Consider the following 16721-nt stretch of genomic DNA (forward strand, 5'->3'; position numbering starts at 1 on the left):
GAGAATTCTGGACATCTCTTGTTTTCCGAGGAGATTAACGCATATACTACTGAAAATCTAGATGTAGCCCTTGGAACTGAAGGTATTAGATGCTATCTTGTTCTCATGTATGTCTTTCTAAATGTTCCTGTTTCCCTTACTTGTTAACTCAGAAAAACTGTGTTCTGAAAGAGGCGAGCAACAGTTTTCAACCAAATAGAAGAAATGAACATTGAACCTTCTAACCAACATATACGTATTATCAAAGTATTTCAACAGATGGAATTCTGCCCTTGCTGTGCCGTTGTTCTGTTCCATTGTTTGCTTCAGTGGACTTTCAAGTTTATACAATACAACAAAGGGTAAACACTGCTTTCAGGAAACCTAGAGTCTTCTGGGTAGTGTGTTACACGTGATACACCAAAAGAAATATATGAGATTTCACCGTTCACATTTGTTCCCTATTTTGTTTCTTTGTAATTCACTGTGAAACTCAGGAAATACCGTGTTTTAAAAGAGGCCAGCCTATCAATTCTCTTTCATAAAGAATCCTACTTTGAAATAGTAGAGAACATGAACATTTCTAGCAATTATAACACAAGATAGAGCTTTCTCCTCTTTGTGCGTGTGGTGATTTCGTTGATTGTTTGAGATAGTCATCGGTGGCATTGCCATAGAAAGCGGAAGCAGAGATGGAGGATTCTGGACCTCTCTTGTTTTCCGAGGAGATTAACGTATATTCTACTGAAAGTCCAGATGTAGCCCTTTGAACTGAAGGTATTAGATGCTATCTTGTTCTCATGTATGTCTTTCTAAATGTTCCTGTTTCCCTTACTTGTTAACTCAGAAAAACTGTGTTCTGAAAGAGGCGAGCAACAGTTTTCAACCAAATAGAAGAAATGTACATTGAATTTTATAATCAACATATACGTATTATCAAAGTATTTCAACAGATGGAATTCTGCCCTTGCTGTGCCGTTGTTCTGTTCCATTGTTTGCTTCAGTGGACTTTCAAGTTTATACAATACAACAAAGGGTAAACACTGCTTTCAGGAAACCTAGAGTCTTCTGGGTAGTGTGTTACACGTGACACACCAAAAGAAATATATGAGATTTCACCGTTCACATTTGTTCCCTATTTTGTTTCTTTGTAATTCACTGTAAAACTGAGGAAATACCGTGTTTTAAATGAGGCCTAGCCTAAAAATACTCTTTCGTAAAGACTCCTTCTTTGAAACAGGAGAGAACATGAACATTTCTAGCATTTATAACACAAGATAGAGCTTTCTCCTCTCTGTGAGTGTGGTGATGTCGTTGATTGTGTGAGATAGTCATCGGTGGCATTGCCATAGAAGGCGGAAGCAGAGATAGAGGATTCTGGACATCTCTTGTTTTCCGAGGAGATTAACGCATATACTACTGAAAATCTAGATGTAGCCCTTGGAACTGAAGGTATTAGATGCTATCTTGTTCTCATGTATGTCTTTCTAAATGTTCCTGTTTCCCTTACTTGTTAACTCAGAAAAACTGTGTTCTGAAAGAGGCGAGCAACAGTTTTCAACCAAATAGAAGAAATGAACATTGAACCTTCTAACCAACATATACGTATTATCAAAGTATTTCAACAGATGGAATTCTGCCCTTGCTGTGCCGTTGTTCTGTTCCATTGTTTGCTTCAGTGGACTTTCAAGTTTATACAATACAACAAAGGGTAAACACTGCTTTCAGGAAACCTAGAGTCTTCTGGGTAGTGTGTTACACGTGATACACCAAAAGAAATATATGAGATTTCACCGTTCACATTTGTTCCCTATTTTGTTTCTTTGTAATTCACTGTGAAACTCAGGAAATACCGTGTTTTAAAAGAGGCCAGCCTATCAATTCTCTTTCATAAAGAATCCTACTTTGAAATAGTAGAGAACATGAACATTTCTAGCAATTATAACACAAGATAGAGCTTTCTCCTCTTTGTGCGTGTGGTGATTTCGTTGATTGTTTGAGATAGTCATCGGTGGCATTGCCATAGAAAGCGGAAGCAGAGATGGAGGATTCTGGACCTCTCTTGTTTTCCGAGGAGATTAACGTATATTCTACTGAAAGTCCAGATGTAGCCCTTTGAACTGAAGGTATTAGATGCTATCTTGTTCTCATGTATGTCTTTCTAAATGTTCCTGTTTCCCTTACTTGTTAACTCAGAAAAACTGTGTTCTGAAAGAGGCGAGCAACAGTTTTCAACCAAATAGAAGAAATGTACATTGAATTTTATAATCAACATATACGTATTATCAAAGTATTTCAACAGATGGAATTCTGCCCTTGCTGTGCCGTTGTTCTGTTCCATTGTTTGCTTCAGTGGACTTTCAAGTTTATACAATACAACAAAGGGTAAACACTGCTTTCAGGAAACCTAGAGTCTTCTGGGTAGTGTGTTACACGTGACACACCAAAAGAAATATATGAGATTTCACCGTTCACATTTGTTCCCTATTTTGTTTCTTTGTAATTCACTGTAAAACTGAGGAAATACCGTGTTTTAAATGAGGCCTAGCCTAAAAATACTCTTTCGTAAAGACTCCTTCTTTGAAACAGGAGAGAACATGAACATTTCTAGCAATTATAACACAAGATAGAGCTTTCTCCTCTCTGTGAGTGTGGTGATGGCGTTGATTGTGTGAGATAGTCATCGGTGGCATTGCCATAGAAGGCGGAAGCAGAGATAGAGGATTCTGGACATCTCTTGTTTTCCGAGGAGATTAACGCATATACTACTGAAAATCTAGATGTAGCCCTTGGAACTGAAGGTATTAGATGCTATCTTGTTCTCATGTATGTCTTTCTAAATGTTCCTGTTTCCCTTACTTGTTAACTCAGAAAAACTGTGTTCTGAAAGAGGCGAGCAACAGTTTTCAACCAAATAGAAGAAATGAACATTGAACCTTCTAACCAACATATACGTATTATCAAAGTATTTCAACAGATGGAATTCTGCCCTTGCTGTGCCGTTGTTCTGTTCCATTGTTTGCTTCAGTGGACTTTCAAGTTTATACAATACAACAAAGGGTAAACACTGCTTTCAGGAAACCTAGAGTCTTCTGGGTAGTGTGTTACACGTGATACACCAAAAGAAATATATGAGATTTCACCGTTCACATTTGTTCCCTATTTTGTTTCTTTGTAATTCACTGTGAAACTCAGGAAATACCGTGTTTTAAAAGAGGCCAGCCTATCAATTCTCTTTCATAAAGAATCCTACTTTGAAATAGTAGAGAACATGAACATTTCTAGCAATTATAACACAAGATAGAGCTTTCTCCTCTTTGTGCGTGTGGTGATTTCGTTGATTGTTTGAGATAGTCATCGGTGGCATTGCCATAGAAAGCGGAAGCAGAGATGGAGGATTCTGGACCTCTCTTGTTTTCCGAGGAGATTAACGTATATTCTACTGAAAGTCCAGATGTAGCCCTTTGAACTGAAGGTATTAGATGCTATCTTGTTCTCATGTATGTCTTTCTAAATGTTCCTGTTTCCCTTACTTGTTAACTCAGAAAAACTGTGTTCTGAAAGAGGCGAGCAACAGTTTTCAACCAAATAGAAGAAATGTACATTGAATTTTATAATCAACATATACGTATTATCAAAGTATTTCAACAGATGGAATTCTGCCCTTGCTGTGCCGTTGTTCTGTTCCATTGTTTGCTTCAGTGGACTTTCAAGTTTATACAATACAACAAAGGGTAAACACTGCTTTCAGGAAACCTAGAGTCTTCTGGGTAGTGTGTTACACGTGACACACCAAAAGAAATATATGAGATTTCACCGTTCACATTTGTTCCCTATTTTGTTTCTTTGTAATTCACTGTAAAACTGAGGAAATACCGTGTTTTAAATGAGGCCTAGCCTAAAAATACTCTTTCGTAAAGACTCCTTCTTTGAAACAGGAGAGAACATGAACATTTCTAGCAATTATAACACAAGATAGAGCTTTCTCCTCTCTGTGAGTGTGGTGATGGCGTTGATTGTGTGAGATAGTCATCGGTGGCATTGCCATAGAAGGCGGAAGCAGAGATAGAGAATTCTGGACATCTCTTGTTTTCCGAGGAGATTAACGCATATACTACTGAAAATCTAGATGTAGCCCTTGGAACTGAAGGTATTAGATGCTATCTTGTTCTCATGTATGTCTTTCTAAATGTTCCTGTTTCCCTTACTTGTTAACTCAGAAAAACTGTGTTCTGAAAGAGGCGAGCAACAGTTTTCAACCAAATAGAAGAAATGAACATTGAACCTTCTAACCAACATATACGTATTATCAAAGTATTTCAACAGATGGAATTCTGCCCTTGCTGTGCCGTTGTTCTGTTCCATTGTTTGCTTCAGTGGACTTTCAAGTTTATACAATACAACAAAGGGTAAACACTGCTTTCAGGAAACCTAGAGTCTTCTGGGTAGTGTGTTACACGTGATACACCAAAAGAAATATATGAGATTTCACCGTTCACATTTGTTCCCTATTTTGTTTCTTTGTAATTCACTGTGAAACTCAGGAAATACCGTGTTTTAAAAGAGGCCAGCCTATCAATTCTCTTTCATAAAGAATCCTACTTTGAAATAGTAGAGAACATGAACATTTCTAGCAATTATAACACAAGATAGAGCTTTCTCCTCTTTGTGCGTGTGGTGATTTCGTTGATTGTTTGAGATAGTCATCGGTGGCATTGCCATAGAAAGCGGAAGCAGAGATGGAGGATTCTGGACCTCTCTTGTTTTCCGAGGAGATTAACGTATATTCTACTGAAAGTCCAGATGTAGCCCTTTGAACTGAAGGTATTAGATGCTATCTTGTTCTCATGTATGTCTTTCTAAATGTTCCTGTTTCCCTTGTTAACTCAGAAAAACTGTGTTCTGAAAGAGGCGAGCAACAGTTTTCAACCAAATAGAAGAAATGTACATTGAATTTTATAATCAACATATACGTATTATCAAAGTATTTCAACAGATGGAATTCTGCCCTTGCTGTGCCGTTGTTCTGTTCCATTGTTTGCTTCAGTGGACTTTCAAGTTTATACAATACAACAAAGGGTAAACACTGCTTTCAGGAAACCTAGAGTCTTCTGGGTAGTGTGTTACACGTGACACACCAAAAGAAATATATGAGATTTCACCGTTCACATTTGTTCCCTATTTTGTTTCTTTGTAATTCACTGTAAAACTGAGGAAATACCGTGTTTTAAATGAGGCCTAGCCTAAAAATACTCTTTCGTAAAGACTCCTTCTTTGAAACAGGAGAGAACATGAACATTTCTAGCAATTATAACACAAGATAGAGCTTTCTCCTCTCTGTGAGTGTGGTGATGGCGTTGATTGTGTGAGATAGTCATCGGTGGCATTGCCATAGAAGGCGGAAGCAGAGATAGAGAATTCTGGACATCTCTTGTTTTCCGAGGAGATTAACGCATATACTACTGAAAATCTAGATGTAGCCCTTGGAACTGAAGGTATTAGATGCTATCTTGTTCTCATGTATGTCTTTCTAAATGTTCCTGTTTCCCTTACTTGTTAACTCAGAAAAACTGTGTTCTGAAAGAGGCGAGCAACAGTTTTCAACCAAATAGAAGAAATGAACATTGAACCTTCTAACCAACATATACGTATTATCAAAGTATTTCAACAGATGGAATTCTGCCCTTGCTGTGCCGTTGTTCTGTTCCATTGTTTGCTTCAGTGGACTTTCAAGTTTATACAATACAACAAAGGGTAAACACTGCTTTCAGGAAACCTAGAGTCTTCTGGGTAGTGTGTTACACGTGATACACCAAAAGAAATATATGAGATTTCACCGTTCACATTTGTTCCCTATTTTGTTTCTTTGTAATTCACTGTGAAACTCAGGAAATACCGTGTTTTAAAAGAGGCCAGCCTATCAATTCTCTTTCATAAAGAATCCTACTTTGAAATAGTAGAGAACATGAACATTTCTAGCAATTATAACACAAGATAGAGCTTTCTCCTCTTTGTGCGTGTGGTGATTTCGTTGATTGTTTGAGATAGTCATCGGTGGCATTGCCATAGAAAGCGGAAGCAGAGATGGAGGATTCTGGACCTCTCTTGTTTTCCGAGGAGATTAACGTATATTCTACTGAAAGTCCAGATGTAGCCCTTTGAACTGAAGGTATTAGATGCTATCTTGTTCTCATGTATGTCTTTCTAAATGTTCCTGTTTCCCTTACTTGTTAACTCAGAAAAACTGTGTTCTGAAAGAGGCGAGCAACAGTTTTCAACCAAATAGAAGAAATGTACATTGAATTTTATAATCAACATATACGTATTATCAAAGTATTTCAACAGATGGAATTCTGCCCTTGCTGTGCCGTTGTTCTGTTCCATTGTTTGCTTCAGTGGACTTTCAAGTTTATACAATACAACAAAGGGTAAACACTGCTTTCAGGAAACCTAGAGTCTTCTGGGTAGTGTGTTACACGTGACACACCAAAAGAAATATATGAGATTTCACCGTTCACATTTGTTCCCTATTTTGTTTCTTTGTAATTCACTGTAAAACTGAGGAAATACCGTGTTTTAAATGAGGCCTAGCCTAAAAATACTCTTTCGTAAAGACTCCTTCTTTGAAACAGGAGAGAACATGAACATTTCTAGCATTTATAACACAAGATAGAGCTTTCTCCTCTCTGTGAGTGTGGTGATGGCGTTGATTGTGTGAGATAGTCATCGGTGGCATTGCCATAGAAGGCGGAAGCAGAGATAGAGAATTCTGGACATCTCTTGTTTTCCGAGGAGATTAACGCATATACTACTGAAAATCTAGATGTAGCCCTTGGAACTGAAGGTATTAGATGCTATCTTGTTCTCATGTATGTCTTTCTAAATGTTCCTGTTTCCCTTACTTGTTAACTCAGAAAAACTGTGTTCTGAAAGAGGCGAGCAACAGTTTTCAACCAAATAGAAGAAATGAACATTGAACCTTCTAACCAACATATACGTATTATCAAAGTATTTCAACAGATGGAATTCTGCCCTTGCTGTGCCGTTGTTCTGTTCCATTGTTTGCTTCAGTGGACTTTCAAGTTTATACAATACAACAAAGGGTAAACACTGCTTTCAGGAAACCTAGAGTCTTCTGGGTAGTGTGTTACACGTGATACACCAAAAGAAATATATGAGATTTCACCGTTCACATTTGTTCCCTATTTTGTTTCTTTGTAATTCACTGTGAAACTCAGGAAATACCGTGTTTTAAAAGAGGCCAGCCTATCAATTCTCTTTCATAAAGAATCCTACTTTGAAATAGTAGAGAACATGAACATTTCTAGCAATTATAACACAAGATAGAGCTTTCTCCTCTTTGTGCGTGTGGTGATTTCGTTGATTGTTTGAGATAGTCATCGGTGGCATTGCCATAGAAAGCGGAAGCAGAGATGGAGGATTCTGGACCTCTCTTGTTTTCCGAGGAGATTAACGTATATTCTACTGAAAGTCCAGATGTAGCCCTTTGAACTGAAGGTATTAGATGCTATCTTGTTCTCATGTATGTCTTTCTAAATGTTCCTGTTTCCCTTACTTGTTAACTCAGAAAAACTGTGTTCTGAAAGAGGCGAGCAACAGTTTTCAACCAAATAGAAGAAATGTACATTGAATTTTATAATCAACATATACGTATTATCAAAGTATTTCAACAGATGGAATTCTGCCCTTGCTGTGCCGTTGTTCTGTTCCATTGTTTGCTTCAGTGGACTTTCAAGTTTATACAATACAACAAAGGGTAAACACTGCTTTCAGGAAACCTAGAGTCTTCTGGGTAGTGTGTTACACGTGACACACCAAAAGAAATATATGAGATTTCACCGTTCACATTTGTTCCCTATTTTGTTTCTTTGAAATTCACTGTGAAACTCAGGAAATACCGTGTTTTAAAAGAGGCCAGCCTATCAATTCTCTTTCATAAAGAATCCTACTTTGAAATAGTAGAGAACATGAACATTTCTAGCAATTATAACACAAGATAGAGCTTTCTCCTCTTTGTGCGTGTGGTGATTTCGTTGATTGTTTGAGATAGTCATCGGTGGCATTGCCATAGAAAGCGGAAGCAGAGATGGAGGATTCTGGACCTCTCTTGTTTTCCGAGGAGATTAACGTATATTCTACTGAAAGTCCAGATGTAGCCCTTTGAACTGAAGGTATTAGATGCTATCTTGTTCTCATGTATGTCTTTCTAAATGTTCCTGTTTCCCTTACTTGTTAACTCAGAAAAACTGTGTTCTGAAAGAGGCGAGCAACAGTTTTCAACCAAATAGAAGAAATGTACATTGAATTTTATAATCAACATATACGTATTATCAAAGTATTTCAACAGATGGAATTCTGCCCTTGCTGTGCCGTTGTTCTGTTCCATTGTTTGCTTCAGTGGACTTTCAAGTTTATACAATACAACAAAGGGTAAACACTGCTTTCAGGAAACCTAGAGTCTTCTGGGTAGTGTGTTACACGTGACACACCAAAAGAAATATATGAGATTTCACCGTTCACATTTGTTCCCTATTTTGTTTCTTTGAAATTCACTGTGAAACTCAGGAAATACCGTGTTTTAAATGAGGCCTAGCCTAAAAATACTCTTTCGTAAAGACTCCTTCTTTGAAACAGGAGAGAACATGAACATTTCTAGCAATTATAACACAAGATAGAGCTTTCTCCTCTCCGTGAGTGTGGTGATGTCGTTGATTGTGTGAGATAGTCATCGGTGGCATTGCCATAGAAGGCGGAAGCAGAGATAGAGGATTCTGGACATCTCTTGTTTTCCGAGGAGATTAACGCATATACTACTGAAAATCTAGATGTAGCCCTTGGAACTGAAGGTATTAGATGCTATCTTGTTCTCATGTATGTCTTTCTAAATGTTCCTGTTTCCCTTACTTGTTAACTCAGAAAAACTGTGTTCTGAAAGAGGCGAGCAACAGTTTTCAACCAAATAGAAGAAATGAACATTGAACCTTCTAACCAACATATACGTATTATCAAAGTATTTCAACAGATGGAATTCTGCCCTTGCTGTGCCGTTGTTCTGTTCCATTGTTTGCTTCAGTGGACTTTCAAGTTTATACAATACAACAAAGGGTAAACACTGCTTTCAGGAAACCTAGAGTCTTCTGGGTAGTGTGTTACACGTGATACACCAAAAGAAATATATGAGATTTCACCGTTCACATTTGTTCCCTATTTTGTTTCTTTGTAATTCACTGTGAAACTCAGGAAATACCGTGTTTTAAAAGAGGCCAGCCTATCAATTCTCTTTCATAAAGAATCCTACTTTGAAATAGTAGAGAACATGAACATTTCTAGCAATTATAACACCAGATAGAGCTTTCTCCTCTTTGTGCGTGTGGTGATTTCGTTGATTGTTTGAGATAGTCATCGGTGGCATTGCCATAGAAAGCGGAAGCAGAGATGGAGGATTCTGGACCTCTCTTGTTTTCCGAGGAGATTAACGTATATTCTACTGAAAGTCCAGATGTAGCCCTTTGAACTGAAGGTATTAGATGCTATCTTGTTCTCATGTATGTCTTTCTAAATGTTCCTGTTTCCCTTACTTGTTAACTCAGAAAAACTGTGTTCTGAAAGAGGCGAGCAACAGTTTTCAACCAAATAGAAGAAATGTACATTGAATTTTATAATCAACATATACGTATTATCAAAGTATTTCAACAGATGGAATTCTGCCCTTGCTGTGCCGTTGTTCTGTTCCATTGTTTGCTTCAGTGGACTTTCAAGTTTATACAATACAACAAAGGGTAAACACTGCTTTCAGGAAACCTAGAGTCTTCTGGGTAGTGTGTTACACGTGACACACCAAAAGAAATATATGAGATTTCACCGTTCACATTTGTTCCCTATTTTGTTTCTTTGAAATTCACTGTGAAACTCAGGAAATACCGTGTTTTAAATGAGGCCTAGCCTAAAAATACTCTTTCGTAAAGACTCCTTCTTTGAAACAGGAGAGAACATGAACATTTCTAGCAATTATAACACAAGATAGAGCTTTCTCCTCTCCGTGAGTGTGGTGATGTCGTTGATTGTGTGAGATAGTCATCGGTGGCATTGCCATAGAAGGCGGAAGCAGAGATAGAGGATTCTGGACATCTCTTGTTTTCCGAGGAGATTAACGCATATACTACTGAAAATCTAGATGTAGCCCTTGGAACTGAAGGTATTAGATGCTATCTTGTTCTCATGTATGTCTTTCTAAATGTTCCTGTTTCCCTTACTTGTTAACTCAGAAAAACTGTGTTCTGAAAGAGGCGAGCAACAGTTTTCAACCAAATAGAAGAAATGAACATTGAACCTTCTAACCAACATATACGTATTATCAAAGTATTTCAACAGATGGAATTCTGCCCTTGCTGTGCCGTTGTTCTGTTCCATTGTTTGCTTCAGTGGACTTTCAAGTTTATACAATACAACAAAGGGTAAACACTGCTTTCAGGAAACCTAGAGTCTTCTGGGTAGTGTGTTACACGTGATACACCAAAAGAAATATATGAGATTTCACCGTTCACATTTGTTCCCTATTTTGTTTCTTTGTAATTCACTGTGAAACTCAGGAAATACCGTGTTTTAAAAGAGGCCAGCCTATCAATTCTCTTTCATAAAGAATCCTACTTTGAAATAGTAGAGAACATGAACATTTCTAGCAATTATAACACAAGATAGAGCTTTCTCCTCTTTGTGCGTGTGGTGATTTCGTTGATTGTTTGAGATAGTCATCGGTGGCATTGCCATAGAAAGCGGAAGCAGAGATGGAGGATTCTGGACCTCTCTTGTTTTCCGAGGAGATTAACGTATATTCTACTGAAAGTCCAGATGTAGCCCTTTGAACTGAAGGTATTAGATGCTATCTTGTTCTCATGTATGTCTTTCTAAATGTTCCTGTTTCCCTTACTTGTTAACTCAGAAAAACTGTGTTCTGAAAGAGGCGAGCAACAGTTTTCAACCAAATAGAAGAAATGTACATTGAATTTTATAATCAACATATACGTATTATCAAAGTATTTCAACAGATGGAATTCTGCCCTTGCTGTGCCGTTGTTCTGTTCCATTGTTTGCTTCAGTGGACTTTCAAGTTTATACAATACAACAAAGGGTAAACACTGCTTTCAGGAAACCTAGAGTCTTCTGGGTAGTGTGTTACACGTGACACACCAAAAGAAATATATGAGATTTCACCGTTCACATTTGTTCCCTATTTTGTTTCTTTGTAATTCACTGTAAAACTGAGGAAATACCGTGTTTTAAATGAGGCCTAGCCTAAAAATACTCTTTCGTAAAGACTCCTTCTTTGAAACAGGAGAGAACATGAACATTTCTAGCAATTATAACACAAGATAGAGCTTTCTCCTCTCCGTGAGTGTGGTGATGGCGTTGATTGTGTGAGATAGTCATCGGTGGCATTGCCATAGAAGGCGGAAGCAGAGATAGAGAATTCTGGACATCTCTTGTTTTCCGAGGAGATTAACGCATATACTACTGAAAATCTAGATGTAGCCCTTGGAACTGAAGGTATTAGATGCTATCTTGTTCTCATGTATGTCTTTCTAAATGTTCCTGTTTCCCTTACTTGTTAACTCAGAAAAACTGTGTTCTGAAAGAGGCGAGCAACAGTTTTCAACCAAATAGAAGAAATGAACATTGAACCTTCTAACCAACATATACGTATTATCAAAGTATTTCAACAGATGGAATTCTGCCCTTGCTGTGCCGTTGTTCTGTTCCATTGTTTGCTTCAGTGGACTTTCAAGTTTATACAATACAACAAAGGGTAAACACTGCTTTCAGGAAACCTAGAGTCTTCTGGGTAGTGTGTTACACGTGATACACCAAAAGAAATATATGAGATTTCACCGTTCACATTTGTTCCCTATTTTGTTTCTTTGTAATTCACTGTGAAACTCAGGAAATACCGTGTTTTAAAAGAGGCCAGCCTATCAATTCTCTTTCATAAAGAATCCTACTTTGAAATAGTAGAGAACATGAACATTTCTAGCAATTATAACACAAGATAGAGCTTTCTCCTCTTTGTGCGTGTGGTGATTTCGTTGATTGTTTGAGATAGTCATCGGTGGCATTGCCATAGAAAGCGGAAGCAGAGATGGAGGATTCTGGACCTCTCTTGTTTTCCGAGGAGATTAACGTATATTCTACTGAAAGTCCAGATGTAGCCCTTTGAACTGAAGGTATTAGATGCTATCTTGTTCTCATGTATGTCTTTCTAAATGTTCCTGTTTCCCTTACTTGTTAACTCAGAAAAACTGTGTTCTGAAAGAGGCGAGCAACAGTTTTCAACCAAATAGAAGAAATGAACATTGAACCTTCTAACCAACATATACGTATTATCAAAGTATTTCAACAGATGGAATTCTGCCCTTGCTGTGCCATTGTTCTGTTCCATTGTTTGCTTCAGTGGACTTTCAAGTTTATACAATACAACAAAGGGTAAACACTGCTTTCAGGAAACCTAGAGTCTTCTGGGTAGTGTGTTACACGTGACACACCAAAAGAAATATATGAGATTTCACCGTTCACATTTGTTCCCTATTTTGTTACTTTGTAATTCACTGTGAAACTCAGGAAATACTGTGTTTTAAAAGAGGCCTAGCCTATCAATTCTCTTTCATAAAGAAACCTTCTTTGAAACAAAAGAGAACATGAACATTTCTAGCAATTATAACACAAGATAAAGCTTTCTCCTCTCTGTGCGTGTGGTGATTTCGTTGATTGTGTGAGATAGTCATCGGTGGCATTGCCATAGAAGGCGGAAGCAGAGATAGAGGATTCTGGACCTCTCTTGTTTTCTGAGGAGATTAACGTATATTCTATTGAAAGTCCAGATGTAGCCCTTTGAACTGAAGGTATTAGATGCTATCTTGTTCTCATGTATGTCTTTCTAAATGTTCCTGTTTCCCTTACTTGTTAACTCAGAAAAACTGTGTTCTGAAAGAGGCGAGCAACAGTTTTCAACCAAATAGAAGAAATGTACATTGAACCTTCTAACCAACATATACTTATTATCAAAGTATTTCAACAGATGGAATTCTGCCCTTGCTGTGCCGTTGTTCTGTTCCATTGTTTGCTTCAGTGGACTTTCAAGTTTATACAATACAACAAAGGGTAAACACTGCTTTCAGGAAACCTAGAGTCTTCTGGGTAGTGTGTTACACGTGATACACCAAAAGAAATATATGAGATTTCACCGTTCACATTTGTTCCCTATTTTGTTTCTTTGTAATTCACTGTGAAACTCAGGAAATACCGTGTTTTAAAAGAGGCCAGCCTATCAATTCTCTTTCATAAAGAATCCTACTTTGAAATAGTAGAGAACATGAACATTTCTAGCAATTATAACACAAGATAGAGCTTTCTCCTCTTTGTGCGTGTGGTGATTTCGTTGATTGTTTGAGATAGTCATCGGTGGCATTGCCATAGAAAGCGGAAGCAGAGATGGAGGATTCTGGACCTCTCTTGTTTTCCGAGGAGATTAACGTATATTCTACTGAAAGTCCAGATGTAGCCCTTTGAACTGAAGGTATTAGATGCTATCTTGTTCTCATGTATGTCTTTCTAAATGTTCCTGTTTCCCTTACTTGTTAACTCAGAAAAACTGTGTTCTGAAAGAGGCGAGCAACAGTTTTCAACCAAATAGAAGAAATGAACATTGAACCTTCTAACCAACATATACGTATTATCAAAGTATTTCAACAGATGGAATTCTGCCCTTGCTGTGCCGTTGTTCTGTTCCATTGTTTGCTTCAGTGGACTTTCAAGTTTATACAATACAACAAAGGGTAAACACTGCTTTCAGGAAACCTAGAGTCTTCTGGGTAGTGTGTTACACGTGATACACCAAAAGAAATATATGAGATTTCACCGTTCACATTTGTTCCCTATTTTGTTTCTTTGTAATTCACTGTGAAACTCAGGAAATACCGTGTTTTAAAAGAGGCCAGCCTATCAATTCTCTTTCATAAAGAATCCTACTTTGAAATAGTAGAGAACATGAACATTTCTAGCAATTATAACACAAGATAGAGCTTTCTCCTCTTTGTGCGTGTGGTGATTTCGTTGATTGTTTGAGATAGTCATCGGTGGCATTGCCATAGAAAGCGGAAGCAGAGATGGAGGATTCTGGACCTCTCTTGTTTTCCGAGGAGATTAACGTATATTCTACTGAAAGTCCAGATGTAGCCCTTTGAACTGAAGGTATTAGATGCTATCTTGTTCTCATGTATGTCTTTCTAAATGTTCCTGTTTCCCTTACTTGTTAACTCAGAAAAACTGTGTTCTGAAAGAGGCGAGCAACAGTTTTCAACCAAATAGAAGAAATGTACATTGAATTTTATAATCAACATATACGTATTATCAAAGTATTTCAACAGATGGAATTCTGCCCTTGCTGTGCCGTTGTTCTGTTCCATTGTTTGCTTCAGTGGACTTTCAAGTTTATACAATACAACAAAGGGTAAACACTGCTTTCAGGAAACCTAGAGTCTTCTGGGTAGTGTGTTACACGTGACACACCAAAAGAAATATATGAGATTTCACCGTTCACATTTGTTCCCTATTTTGTTTCTTTGTAATTCACTGTAAAACTGAGGAAATACCGTGTTTTAAATGAGGCCTAGCCTAAAAATACTCTTTCGTAAAGACTCCTTCTTTGAAACAGGAGAGAACATGAACATTTCTAGCAATTATAACACAAGATAGAGCTTTCTCCTCTCCGTGAGTGTGGTGATGGCGTTGATTGTGTGAGATAGTCATCGGTGGCATTGCCATAGAAGGCGGAAGCAGAGATAGAGAATTCTGGACATCTCTTGTTTTCCGAGGAGATTAACGCATATACTACTGAAAATCTAGATGTAGCCCTTGGAACTGAAGGTATTAGATGCTATCTTGTTCTCATGTATGTCTTTCTAAATGTTCCTGTTTCCCTTACTTGTTAACTCAGAAAAACTGTGTTCTGAAAGAGGCGAGCAACAGTTTTCAACCAAATAGAAGAAATGAACATTGAACCTTCTAACCAACATATACGTATTATCAAAGTATTTCAACAGATGGAATTCTGCCCTTGCTGTGCCGTTGTTCTGTTCCATTGTTTGCTTCAGTGGACTTTCAAGTTTATACAATACAACAAAGGGTAAACACTGCTTTCAGGAAACCTAGAGTCTTCTGGGTAGTGTGTTACACGTGATACACCAAAAGAAATATATGAGATTTCACCGTTCACATTTGTTCCCTATTTTGTTTCTTTGTAATTCACTGTGAAACTCAGGAAATACCGTGTTTTAAAAGAGGCCAGCCTATCAATTCTCTTTCATAAAGAATCCTACTTTGAAATAGTAGAGAACATGAACATTTCTAGCAATTATAACACAAGATAGAGCTTTCTCCTCTTTGTGCGTGTGGTGATTTCGTTGATTGTTTGAGATAGTCATCGGTGGCATTGCCATAGAAAGCGGAAGCAGAGATGGAGGATTCTGGACCTCTCTTGTTTTCCGAGGAGATTAACGTATATTCTACTGAAAGTCCAGATGTAGCCCTTTGAACTGAAGGTATTAGATGCTATCTTGTTCTCATGTATGTCTTTCTAAATGTTCCTGTTTCCCTTACTTGTTAACTCAGAAAAACTGTGTTCTGAAAGAGGCGAGCAACAGTTTTCAACCAAATAGAAGAAATGAACATTGAACCTTCTAACCAACATATACGTATTATCAAAGTATTTCAACAGATGGAATTCTGCCCTTGCTGTGCCATTGTTCTGTTCCATTGTTTGCTTCAGTGGACTTTCAAGTTTATACAATACAACAAAGGGTAAACACTGCTTTCAGGAAACCTAGAGTCTTCTGGGTAGTGTGTTACACGTGACACACCAAAAGAAATATATGAGATTTCACCGTTCACATTTGTTCCCTATTTTGTTACTTTGTAATTCACTGTGAAACTCAGGAAATACTGTGTTTTAAAAGAGGCCTAGCCTATCAATTCTCTTTCATAAAGAAACCTTCTTTGAAACAAAAGAGAACATGAACATTTCTAGCAATTATAACACAAGATAAAGCTTTCTCCTCTCTGTGCGTGTGGTGATTTCGTTGATTGTGTGAGATAGTCATCGGTGGCATTGCCATAGAAGGCGGAAGCAGAGATAGAGGATTCTGGACCTCTCTTGTTTTCTGAGGAGATTAACGTATATTCTATTGAAAGTCCAGATGTAGCCCTTTGAACTGAAGGTATTAGATGCTATCTTGTTCTCATGTATGTCTTTCTAAATGTTCCTGTTTCCCTTACTTGTTAACTCAGAAAAACTGTGTTCTGAAAGAGGCGAGCAACAGTTTTCAACCAAATAGAAGAAATGTACATTGAACCTTCTAACCAACATATACTTATTATCAAAGTATTTCAACAGATGGAATTCTGCCCTTGCTGTGCCGTTGTTCTGTTCCATTGTTTGCTTCAGTGGACTTTCAAGTTTATACAATACAACAAAGGGTAAACACTGCTTTCAGGAAACCTAGAGTCTTCTGGGTAGTGTGTTACACGTGATACACCAAAAGAAATATATGAGATTTCACCGTTCACATTTGTTCCCTATTTTGTTTCTTTGTAATTCACTGTGAAACTCAGGAAATACCGTGTTTTAAAAGAGGCCAGCCTATCAATTCTCTTTCATAAAGAATCCTACTTTG

This window comes from Furipterus horrens, unplaced genomic scaffold, assembly GCF_987537825.1.
Source record: "Furipterus horrens unplaced genomic scaffold, mFurHor1.1.pri manual_scaffold_8, whole genome shotgun sequence".
NCBI lineage: Eukaryota > Metazoa > Chordata > Mammalia > Chiroptera > Furipteridae > Furipterus > Furipterus horrens.